Consider the following 14,079-nt stretch of genomic DNA (forward strand, 5'->3'; position numbering starts at 1 on the left):
ATAAAATATAACAAAATTTCAAATTCTATTATTAGATATTGATAGTGTTTAAATTCTAAAATTCGTCTAAATTATTTAATTTTTTTATTTATTTATTTTTGAAAATATATTTATTTCAAAATTGATATTTTAATGGTGTTTTCTTCATTTATTTTATTTGAGAGTGTGTTGAAAAAAGGTCGGATTTATCTTCAATGGGCCTAGTCGGTTCAGTAGGCCCATCTTCAAATGAATAAGAATTAATTGGGCCGTGTGAAGTCCAAATTCATAGTGAAGTGCACTAATTATGAGTAATATCCAGTCCATTGAGATTTTAGTACAGCTTCAAGAGAAGGTCACTTTGGGTCATTGGAAAGAAAATTTTAAAAACACATCTTCAAGAACTCAACTCTTATTTATGTATTAAATAATGTTTGAATATATAAATCTTTTTTTTAAAAAAAAAAAAAAAAACAGTACAAGGGAAAATGAAAATGAAAATATATTGATATAGTAGGAATAAATTTTAAGATTAAGTAGTATAAAAATTGAAATTCATGAGTGTTGAAAGTTCTAATTAAGATGATAATTATAAAAAGAATACTTTTCATAAATATATTAGAAAGGTTTAAGTAATTATATACGAAGGTTTAAGCAAACACACATTGCATAGATTGGAACTCAATTAATATATTAAATTTTAAAACACTAATATATGTTTGTTAATGCAATGAGTCAGCATGACATATATGTTTATATTATGTCTACACTTTGGAACTCAATTATTATTCTGTTATATCTTTTTGTAAACTTACCTGAGCTTGCCTAATTAATTACTTTTAATTATTGATTTATATTCTAAATTATACAAAAATGTTTTAATTAGAACTTTGCTTTACATAATGGGCACTTTCCCAATAGATAGGAACTCAACTCAACATATATATTTTATATTATTACGATACTCTCATCTATTGGCCTTATCAACTATTTATATATCATTTTTGCCCTTTTTATCTTTCATTTCTTATATAATATATGAGTGGTAGTTGAGGTGGAAAGAAAGAAAGAAAAATTAAAAGAGGTAGATTCATATATCTAATCGGAAAGTTATTATTTTTTTTTTCTCTTTAATTCATTTAAGACCAACTTATTTGTGTTCATACAATGTTAGTAATTATTGTCAATAATGTTTAATTACATACATTGATACTTATTTATAGTTATTGAAATCGATTGATCAATTTATTATTTTTCAATATCAACATATATAAATACATAGAATGTTTATTAATCCTAAATAATTATTTGTTTAATACCTATCATTACACCTATATATTCTCCAATTTTGACACATTAAAGTATGTGCAATCATAAATATGAATTGTAATACAAGGAAAACCAGTGACCAAATTAAACTTTGGTTAAGTTATTTACAAAGAAACAAAATGCAACTAAGAATTATCAAAAGAGTGTTAGGCACTGCCCCATACAAAATACTTTTCTTTTAAAGAACTAATTTTGAAAACTGAATCAAATTTCTAAAGGATAATATTAAAATGTATAGTAACATTTTTAGCTTTTAAAACAATGCTTCTAAACCTAATACAATTCAAAGATCGATTACTTTTTTTAAAAGTCGGGGATTCGAACCTCCCAACTTAGTGGAAGGTCAAGTTTTGTTACCGAAGCTCTCTCTTATATTATCGAACTTCCTTTCAAGACTTTTAGTTTATATGGAATTCATTCTTTTCTCGTTGCGATTTAAACCCAAAATTTAATTATATTTATTATATTTGTGTAACAAGAGGTAAAACCAATAACTTAAAATGTATTCTGATCAAAGGAAATCAACAAATGAACTAATTATCAGAAAAGAAAAGAAAAGAAAAAGGGATAAAATGGAATATGTGAGGTGTTTCTCATCACTCTTCTACTTTACTGATAGAGATTAAAACCCAACACATTTTTTTTTCTTAATAAATAAACCCTAAGTTCTAAAGTTAAAAAGAAGAAACCTTTTTTTGAAAATCAAACTATATTATAATAAATAATGAATGGAATTTTTAAGAGGTGGATAAAAATTAAATTAAATTAAATGCAACAAACACATGAAAGGATCTAAGAGAGAGGTACTTAATTAGTTGACACCTAATTAATTAGCTAATTAGTGGAGCCAACAAAACAAGGTTTCTTAGAATATATATATAAAGAAATTAATTAAGGAATAAAATAATTGTAAATCAATCAATATCAAAACACATGGCACCCCAGGAAGTTAGTCGGCTATCTAATTTATACTCTAAACAAATTGTGTCCTAATAATGCTCTTTCTATCTTTCTTTTTTTTATATATTATTACTCATATAATATGGTGTTTAAAGGGCTTTAAGTTTGGACTTTCTCTCCATCAATCACCAAAGTTGTTCATGAATTGGATTAGGTTACAGCAAGTTTTTTTTTATAAACTTAACCTAATTATATGTTTATTTCTATATTTATTCTATATATCCAAACTCAATTATGAAATATTAGAGTTAGGTATGTAGAGGAATTTTCTTAAATCACTTATAATGTTCCAATCCTATATTTTTGTTATATTCAAACTAGCTGTCTCATACATACATACATACATGAAACTGACATTACATCAATATTATTAGTTAACCAAACAATAATATTAATTTTTTAGTTCTTTTATATCTAAGTTCAAGTATTGATTTTTGCTTTTCTTTTTTTTTTTTTTTCATATTATTTTCACTAAATTATAAATTTAATGTCAACAAAATTGTTTGAATATGTCATGTTTAAAAGTTAAAAAGAGTAAAAGAACACAAACTTGAAGATTCATATGGATAGAATTTATAATTTATCCTCTTATTATTATTATTATTATTATTATTTATTTTCAAGTTGTTTCAAACCTTGCATGACATAGCTCTTCCCTCGTCAATAGGGCTTAGTTACCTAAAAATCTATTTATTTCTATTTTTGTTTTACATGTTTATAGCTAACATTGAATAGTTAAATTACTGAAGTAAATAAAATAAAATTTCTTATCTTATCAACTATGGTGGTTATTGTTATAAATGTTACTATTATCTTTGCTATCATTATTATCTTTAGAATCAAACGGTAAAGATAGATAAAATAAAAAATGATAAAATATAATCAAATTAGGTATGTGATTGAACTCTATTACGATTTATCCATTAATGAAAATTCAATTAGGTTAGATCAATTTTTATTATAAAATAGTAATAATACCCTGAATTGAAAATAGTTTTAAAAAGATATAAGTCAGATTGTGCAAACTAAGGAGTTTCTAAATGTTTGAATAAGTTAAATAATGTTTAGTAACGCAATTTGTGAGCCTGTTTTAAACAATATATATTCTAAATTGGAGAAAGAGACGAGAGATGGATGTTGTTGGTAGAAAATAATAGAAGAACAAAAATAGTGAAAGAAGCTATTGGGAAAAAAATAAAATAAAATGAGAATTATTATTATTATTATTATTATAAATAAATATAATATATATATACATATATATATATATATATATATATATATATATATATAAAAGGTAAGAAGAGTGTTGTGTGTTGTAAGTGGGCATTTGTGAGAGAACATGCAACCTTATGCAAGATTCGAAGAAAATTAGGTGCCTTTCACATGGTCTCTCTCTCTCTCTCTCTCTCTCTTTTTTAATGGTATATTTATTATTTTATTTCTAATTAATTTATATATAACAATATATTCATTAAGTTTAACATAATGGGGGTCTCCATTTGTTTAATCAGGAGGGGAGTTGTCAATAAAAAGCATCAAACACATCTTTAATTTGTCAATATTTACAACTTTCAAACTCCTCATTTCTCCTTTATTAATCTCTGTTTTCTTAATCTTAATCTCATTTTCCTTTTTCTGTCCCATTTTACAAAAGCATTGCCTTCTCTCTCTCTCTCTCTCTCTCTTTTTCAGAATATAAAAACTCACACAATAATTTAATCAATATGTAGATTAATTTCTCATAAATTAAATCATCTCTAATACCTAGAGGGTTTGTGTCCACTACAAAATCGTCAAATTATATAGCACCCTTAAAGAGTTTAAATGCCAATGAAATTTATATACCATGTGTTGAAAAGTAGTATTATTGTCCAGAATATTTTATTTGATATGAATATGATAGCATTCATAAATTTTCTATCCCAATTAATGGTATCAAAAATACAAAATAATACTATTCCTTCTTCTAGAGTTATAGTTTGTAAAATAGGTGATTTTAGAATGCACAATAATATAGTTTCTATAACCTTATTCTATCACCATTTAAAAAGGTTAAACTTGTTTCTGTTAAAGTTTTTTTTTTTTTTTTATAAAAATGGAACTAACTTGGATGAAAAAATATAACATTTCAAAATTAGGAATCACATCGTTTCAACCAGCTTCAATAATTACTCCCTAATTTAAAAAGCATACTGAAATCTCCATGTTATGGAGAGCTAAATTTGATTAGATTGTGGTAAGAGAAAAACCAGCACACACACCTCGTGCAAAATAATGGTGAAATGGTTGGTCGTTGTTCTCACTTGTCCCCCCGGCGGAGCGGCAGCGGCTGTTAGCGCCACCCACGGCGTGGCCGTACAATTTGCGGCGGCCCGCAGCCTGATCTTTCTTCTCTCTACACCCACAACCTCCGGTACTCCACCCACCCTACACCCACCTTCTTCGGCCATTCTCATTTTCTTCTTCTTTTTCTTTTTATATTAATATATTTAATTTTCACATTTCACATTTACTCCATTGTTATTTATTCGATATTTCCAGTCTCCAACACACAACAAAGACAGTGCTTTCTTTGTTTAATAAACAAAAAGAGGCAACATATATATATATTGTAAAGGGGCTTGTCGTCTATGGAAATAAGACCATCTATATGGTTTATGCATTATTATATTATATTATGTATATATATATAGACACACACACATACACTTAAGTTATGTGTATCTTCTTAAAGAGTGATGGTTCTTTTCAGGTTGTATGTCTTATTGTTTCATTTTATTAATTGGGTTTTGTTTTGGCTTAAAAGATCAATTGCTACTATCTACCTTCGTCTACTATGGCTAAAGTAAATCATGTATTCGAACTATTATAACAAAGTTAGTTATTTACTCTTCACTTGATATTGAGTATCGCTTCTCATATCAATATAATCCTTTATAAAGGTATTGTTAAAGATTTGTAGAGTTGTTGCAAATATATGCACTTCTAATTAATTTCTATCCTACAAATAATTATGAAATTCCAAAATATAATGGAATGTAAAAAGAGTTGGTAGATCAATTCTTGAGTGGAAATGTAGCATACACGACTATCCAATCTAAATCGCAAATTTTGAAAGGGCTATTTCTTTGTTTGTTTATTTATTTATTGTATCATCCATACTTTTAAGTTTGTAGAGTGTCCCAAAGTTAGAGCCGGAAAAGAAAGGATTAGCTTGGAAATGTATTTATTATATACCATATCATAATGATGGAGCCAACATGTCCTATCACAAGTTAGCAAATATGATCTCAAGTTGGACCAATTTAACCTAATTCTTTTGACCAACCACTTCTTTTAACATTACATGTTTTCTGTCTTTTTCCTACATCATTTAAACTTACCACTAATATCCTAAGCTATACACTTCTTTTTTTTAATTCTTATTTCACAGAGAGGATCATGTTTGGAAACATGAACATGTATATCAAACAGTTAAATGGTACAAAAATGAAACATCTTTTAAGGGTGGCCATAGGATTAGTTCCCGGCGAGTCTGAGAAAGTGGAGCCATCAACAACACGCAAATTTTTAATTCCAATAACTTTATAATGCTCTCTAGAAAATGACGGTTTCTCTCCCCCGCCACCCCACTCCTTCCGACCTCTCGTCTTCAACGCCGCCGCCGTCGCTTCACACTTATGGACAGCTTACATCCTATCAACTAAAAAATGATGATGATTACTCAGAAGCATTTAAACTCAGCCACCAATAATCTCAGCTGGAGCTTTGCATTTACTCCGCCGCCCAAAGGTAAGCTCCTTAAAACATCTACTACCCTTTTACTTTCTGTATTCCTCCATACCATCCTTCTCTCCCTACTGTCCTTTTCTACCATTAAAGAATGGCTAGCTTGAACCAACTTCCTCGTCACTGCTATGTTGAGAAAAAAGAATTCGTACTCTCCGTTGACAAGAGGTCAAGAGAGTCAAACCTTTTGATTACTGAAGTGGGCCCCTACAAATCCTTCTCCATTGCCATTACTCCTGATTCCTTAGAATGGCTGAAAATGACCTTCAAAGCTCTTCTGAACACACCAAGAACCACCCGATTTTTTGTCGAAAAAAGGTATGTAGATTTCTGCTTGTGGGTTCAAAAAATCCATAATAGAAGAGGATATATTGCGGAGATATACAGAGTTGATGATAGAGGTCGAAAATGCTGCATCCTTGTCCCAGAAGGATTGGACAAAACAGGTTGGGCCCTTTTCAACGACATGTTGACATGCAAGAAAACATCAGACAAAAAAGAGTTACCCACGAGACATTACTACAACAAAGACAAAGGGAAAGAAAAAGTCCATCAGTCTTACGACTCCTCCACTGACTCTGAAACCCCCAGAAAAACTTATGCCGAAGCTGTCTCTAGCTCATCAGATTCCTCAATCTCTTCAAGCTCTGATTCGGAATGTTCCAAAACCAAAAGCACATCTTCACTGAAGAAGTTTCTCCCGGCTCTGAAATCTGAAATCAGAAAAGAAGAAAAAAAGAATGACATTGACTGGGAGAAATCGATTATTCTGTCCAGGAGATGTTTTCATGATGACTGGGCAAAAATAATAGATCGTCTCAAAGACCAAACGGACAAAAAAGATTCGTGTTTTCGCTATATTCCTTTCCATGCAGACAAAGCTCTTCTCTTCATTAAAGATAAGGATTTAGCTAACTTGTTATGCAAAAATATTGGATGGACTACTGTTGGTCCTTTCTATGTGAAGTTTGAAAAATGGTCAAAAAATGCCCATGCAGACACAAAAGTGATCCCGAGCTATGGTGGCTGGACGAGATTCAGAGGTATCCCTTTACATATTTGGAATCTTAATACCTTTATACAGATTGGAGAAGCTTGTGGTGGTTTCATAGATGCAGCTCCGGAAAGTATCAACAAACTTGAACTAACCGAAGCCCTCATTAAAGTTAAGGAAAACTACACAGGCTTCTTACCAGCTTTCATTCAGATTCATGATGAAGAAGGTCAAGATTTCATTGTTCAAACAATCACCCACCCTGAAGGAAAATGGTTAAGAGAAAGAAGTCCTAGTGTTCATGGATCTTTCACAAAATCGGCAGCTGAAAAGTTCAATGAATTCAATCCTTATGCCGAACAGTACACTTTCAGGCGCAACTTTGCCGTGATAGCTAAACCAGACTTGCCGGAAAGTTCAAAGAAAGGATCAAAGCAGATGAACAATGATCGGAAAATGGGGCCCACAAAAACCATTAAAAAATTCAATAAATCGGTAAGTTTTTTGAATTTGAACTATGAAGGTGACAGTGACAGTAGCAACTCTTCAGAAAAAATACAAAAGAAAGGCCACAGATCAGAAATGACAGAGAAGAAGAAGGGGAAACAAATCTGCTGCAGTGAGTACAATAAAAAAATCAGCCCTCTAAGCTCCAAGAGGAAAGTTTCTTTCAGCTCCCCAAAAAACGAGACCTTTCTTTTTTCAGCTCACTCTGCCCCTACAAAAACGCTGAAACTGGGAAGCCCAATGAATTATGCAAAAATGGAAGCTAAATCAAAAAGGCCTACTCAGTCCATCAAGAAAAAAGTATATAGAGTAAAGAGCCGAAGCATGGAAAGGGAAACTCCTCAAACAAGCAGACAAAAAGATAAGGAAAAAATTGACCCGAATGAGTTTGAATTGGTGGTAGACCTTGGCCACATCTCCCCCCTCTCAGATACTGATTTCTCTTGCCCTGAAAGTCCTTCGTACATACCTTCACCAACATCTCCTACTGAGTCAGACATTGTAAAGGACAGCCTGGCCTCTATGATGACTTGTGCTCATGAAGATAGAGAAAAGAAGAAAAAGGAAAACTCAAGGGAAGAGGTTGAAGAAGAAGAAGTCAACTTCAAGAGGAAACTTACCGATTGGCTGAAAGAAAACAACCTCAGGCTGGCGGCAGATTTTAATTCCCAGTTTAATTCTGTTACAAATGATAGAATGTCTTCTATTTTAAATGGGCCACCAAATGTAGATTTTGAAAATGTGTCTGAGGATGTAATTGATGGAAAGGACAATGACACCATGGGGCCAATTGTGTTCCCATGAAGCTTTTATCCTGGAATGTCAGAGGGCTAAGCTCAGCCCAAAAAAGAGCCCAAATAAAAGCATCTATCTTTGCCTACGAGCCAGATTTTGTCATTCTCACTGAAACTAAACTTACATATGTCTCTAAGAAATTGATAAAATCGATTTGGAGTCCAATTAGCATCAATTGGGCCTTTCTTAATTCTTCTGGCCGATCAGGTGGTATTATTGTAATGTGGAATGATCAAAATTTTTCTATCTTGAGTGTTTTTAAAGGGGCTTTCTCTGTTTCCATCCAAGTTGGCTCCAACAATGCTGCTTCTTGGTGGCTTTCTGCCATTTACGGCCCAGCTAAAAGAAAAAATAGGCCTTTATTTTGGGAGGAACTTGAACATCTAAAATCCATCTGTCTTCCAACCTGGATTCTTGGTGGAGATTTTAACGTTATCAGATGGAAGGAGGAGACAACCACTAAAAATCCAGCCTCGCTGAGCATGAAAAGATTCAACTCTTTCATAAGTAATTGCAATCTGATTGATCCCCCCCTCTCCAATGCAAAGTATACTTGGTCAAATCTCAGAGCTCAGGCCACACTCTCCAGACTAGACAGATTTCTCTTCACTTCTCATTGGGAAAATATTTTCCCGGGCCATACTTCAAAAGTGTTAACCAGAACTACTTCAGATCATTTTCCCATTGTTCTCGAGTCGTCTATGATCTCTTGGGGTCCTTCTCCTTTTAGATTCACAAATGCCTACCTTAATGATCCAGACTACAAGAAAAACATTGAGTTTTGGTGGGGAAACACCAGTCAACCAGGCTATGCAGGATACTCCTTTATGCGCAGACTCAAGCAGCTGGCTTTGAAAATCAAAACTTGGGGAAGAGACAAAAAAGGTAAAAATGAAGCTTCTAAAAAGGCCTGCATCAAAGAAATTGACCAAATTGATAAGCTAGAGGCTGAAGGATCTGCAACTGAGATTCACAGGGAGAAAAGGACAGCTCTAAAAGCCGACCTTTCCCAAATAAATCTCACTGAAGCTCAAATATGGGCCCAAAAATGCAAAAGAATATGGGTCCATGAAGGTGATGAAAATTCTTCCTTCTTCCACAAAATTTGCACAGCAAGGCAAAAAAAGTGTTTGATCTCCAAGATAATAAACAACAGTGGCCAGAATTGCCTAAATGACAGTGACATTGCCGATGCTTTCATTCAACATTTCGAAGATATCTATACAGACAACAGAAATAGCCATCTGTTTATTGAAAATCTCGACTGGTGCCCCATCTCCAACACCAACAGTGAATTGCTAGACAAGCCCTTTAATGAAGCCGAAATTTGGCTCACTCTAAAGTCTTTTGCAAAGAATAAAGCTCCAGGTCCAGATGGCTATACGATGGATTTCCTACAAAAGTCTTGGTCTTTTATGAAGCAGAACATTTGTGATATCTTCAAGGATTTTCACAGTACCCATATCATCAATAAAGCTGTCAATGAAACTCTCATTACCCTCATAGCCAAAAAAGAACATTGTGAGACAGTTGCAGACTTCCGGCCCATCAGCCTCACCACGGCTATCTACAAATTAATCGCAAAGACGTTGGCTGATAGATTGAAACAAACTCTCCCCGAAACGATCTCTGAGTCTCAAATGGCCTTCGTTAAAGGAAGACAAATAACAGAGGCCATTCTTATTGCAAATGAAGCTCTGGATTTTTGGAGAAGCAAAAAAGAAAGAGGTTTTGTGATAAAGCTGGACATTGAAAAGGCCTTTGATAAGCTAAATTGGCGTTTCATAGACTTTGTGCTAATGAAAAAGAACTACTCCCAGAAATGGAGGAAAATGATTGCCAGCTGCATCTCTAGTGTCCAATACTCTATCCTGATCAATGGTAGACCGAGAGGAAGAATCAAACCTTCTAGAGGAATCCGACAGGGGGACCCTCTTTCTCCCTTCATCTTTGTCTTGGCTATGGACTATCTCAGCCGTCTGTTGAATAACTTAGCAGATAAAAGAAAAATCAATGGAGTCAATTTCAGTCCCAGCCTTAATCTTACCCACATCCTATTTGCGGATGACATCCTCATCTTTGTAGAGGATAGGGATGACTATGTATCAAACCTCAAAATGATCCTTCATCTCTTTGAATCAGCCTCGGGCCTTAACATCAACTTATCCAAGTCTACTATCTTCCCCATAAACGTACCAACAGATCGTGCAAAGTCTATAGCGGACAGCTGGGGAATAAGCAAGGGCCATCTTCCAACATCTTACCTTGGTATGCCCTTAGGAGGGAGGCCTTCCTCATCAAACTTCTGGAACAATGTGCTTCAAAAAATCCAGAAAAAATTGAGCAGCTGGAAATATTCTCAGTTATCCAAAGGCGGCAGAATCACTCTGATAAACTCAACTCTTGAAAGCCTCCCCACATATCAAATGTCGGTCTTCAAGGTTCCCAAAGGTATAGCTCAGAAAATTGAAGCTTCTTGGAGAAATTTCCTTTGGAATGGTGCTTCGAATGGCCACAACATTAGCCTTATCAGATGGAACCAAATTGTCTCCCCAAAAGAGAAAGGAGGCCTCGGAATTCACTCTGTCAATAGCACAAACTTTGCCCTCCTCTGTAAATGGCTATGGAAATTCCTAACTGAAAAAGACCCTTTATGGAAACGCCTGATCATATCCAAATATGATAAGGAGAAAATGGGCAGCTTTCCTTCTCATGGAAAATTTAGCAGCAACAATAGCCCTTGGAAAGCAGTGACTGAGTGTATCAGTTGGTTCTATAATAACATCAGCTGGAAGGTAAACGATGGAGATGATATCTCCTTTTGGCTTGACAACTGGAATGGAAATGCTCCTTTATCTTTGGCCGTCCCCCGCCTTTTTGCTCTTTCTACAAACAAAAAGGGGACTGTTAAAGAGTTTTGGAACCCCTCATCAAATGACTGGCATCTCCACATCAACCGGCCCCTCCGTGACCATGAAGAAAATTTGTGGCACAATATTAAAGCCTCCCTTCCAACCCCCTTACCGAATAGGGGCCACCCCAAACCTTTATGGAAACTAAATTCAAACAACATCTTCGATACCGCTTCAGTAAAAAGGGCACTAGCTGAAGTTCCGATCTCTCCAGCAAACTTTCATCCAAATCTCTACAAAACTCTATGGAAGGTGGAGTTTCCAAAAAAGTGTAAATTTTTCATATGGACGCTCATACATGGTTGCATCAACACAGCTGATCGCCTGCAGAAACGTTTACCAAATTGGACCCTCAGCCCCAACTGGTGTTACATGTGCAATAAGAGCCAAGAAGACATTAATCATCTCTTCATCCATTGCCCCTATAGTCAGCAGTTATGGAGTAAGGCCAAAGCTCTCCTCAATTGGAACAGTACTCCAACTGATGTGCAGTCCCTTGTCCAGAACATTTGCTCCCTTAACACAAGAAACCAAAAAGGGTTGATAACATTCAATACCAATGCTACCATCCTTTGGAAGATTTGGTTGGAAAGAAACAATAGAATCTTCAAGCAGCAGGAAAAAGCTCCTCAAGACCTTTGGGAAGACACTCTCGCTCAAATCGGTTTATGGAGTTGCAAGTCTAAATTATTTTCAAATTATGATTGTTGCTCCATAGCTCTAAACATCTCTGCTTTTGTAACATAGGGCTTTTCTCTAGCCCTTTTATCCGCTTCCTGTACTAATCACTCTTTTTATTGAAGTGGAAATGAAGTATCCTTTATCAAAAAAAAAAAAAATGAAACATCTTTTAATTTTCATTTTTAGTATTAGTGAGGAAGTTACAAAATATAGAATAATGTCACCTCTAGTATTGGAGAATCTATATAATGCAACTCTCTAAACTTTAGGAGGTCATAATTAATAAATAAAATAAAATTGACTTAATTACATATTCAATACATTCCAACACAAAGTCCGTAAGTATATTAGATACAAAACTGACAATGGTTAAACATACGCTTAATTTCAAAGCTGATAAGATTTGAAACTCTATCAGAAAGGAAGATATAGAAATGTTGTTTTTTTTATTGCAATATCGGTTCTTTCATGTATCTTTTTATTTGAATATTAAAATAATTGTAAATAATAATTGTTTTTCTTTTTTAAGGAAAAAAGGGGGGGAAAGTTGGGATATTTAGTTTTGGGAAATTGAAATTGTAAGAAGGACAGAGTGCCCTTAGAATCCGGGGAGCAATATCTGTACTTTGAAATTAAAGCAATCAGAAGAAATGACACCAAAAGAAAAAACCATCATCATATCATCAATTCCCTTTGGGACTATATCACGTGTGCTGTGAATTGAATGTGCAACAAAATCCAATCAATCTCATCTCTCTCTCTCTCTCTCTCTCTCTCTCTCTATTAAAAAAAGATACCATCTTCATAACTCTCTATTCAAAATTCTACCATATTGGAGGTCTACACACACACACACACATATATGTATATCTCACACATTATTGTTTCTTTAAAACTAAAATTAGTTATTCACAAATAAAGTTGTTAAATTAGTTTTTAATATCAAATCTATGTGTAATCTTATATCAGATCATATTACATATGAACCTCAAACCCTTATTTTATTATAATTAAATAAAATTGGATATGACTTAACAACTATAAACTTAAAACAGACACCATTTAAGAAAAATATCTTAAGAATTCCACCATAAAAAAGGTGATTAAACTCATCAACCCTTGTAATACCTAGTTCAAATCCCTTATCCTTAATTGTTGTACTAATTAAAAAAATATATATGTTATACTACTCGATTCTTTTAATTTAATGCCTAGTAGGTAGGTAAATTTTACGTTGTTGATCGGTCAATAACCATATAGATACAAAATTAGAAATTTAGGATGGATTGAACACAAAACGTAACTAACAAATGCGTACCGATAAATAAGTTATAGTACTTTAGAAGAAGGTGAGCCTTGATCCTCCTTTCTGCTTTTCAATAGGAACAAAACTTTAAAACCTTATCCAAGTTAACATTCTTTTTCCAACTAATACAAATTGCTAAACTTCCCATGTCATGACCAAATCAATATATCATGTGACATTGAAATTCATTTGTTATATTCACAAAATAACTTAATCACTCTTAACTTTTGTCGTTCTTCAATGATGACAAAATCATATATCTATAGAAAACTTCCATTAAAGTTCAATAATGACACCAAATTAGAATTAATAATATTAAAATCAATTATAGACTAAAATTATTTTGACCTTTACTAAATAATTCTCTCCAAGTTGTTAATAAAGAGTAATAACAGAGCATAGAACTTTGGAGTTTCTGAAGTATTATTAAAATATTTAAGAGAGAAAAAAAGAAAAACACAAAAAGTAAAACCTAAACATATGTAAGACAAAAATTACCTTGTTCATTAAATAATACGAAAATATGATAAAAACATTTTTTAACCTTAAAAATATGATCAACTACTCGTTTGTCGATGTAGTTATAGAGTCGTTTCTTACAATACCTATTTATTAATATCATTAATATTTATGTATCCCCCTCTCTTCTTTTGATTGGTTCAAATTTATTAAAGTTTGATTCAATTATTATTATTTTAAATTTTGTATCTCACTCTTTGAGATTTGAAGTTATGACGTATATAAAAATGTTTTCATATATTTTTTAAATCCATCACATAGAATTTTGTATTTAAGAATAATGCTTAAATTGATATGTTATATAT

The sequence above is a fragment of the Cucumis melo genome, chromosome 11, assembly GCF_025177605.1.
Source record: "Cucumis melo cultivar AY chromosome 11, USDA_Cmelo_AY_1.0, whole genome shotgun sequence".
In the NCBI taxonomy this organism is placed as follows: Eukaryota; Viridiplantae; Streptophyta; class Magnoliopsida; order Cucurbitales; family Cucurbitaceae; genus Cucumis; species Cucumis melo.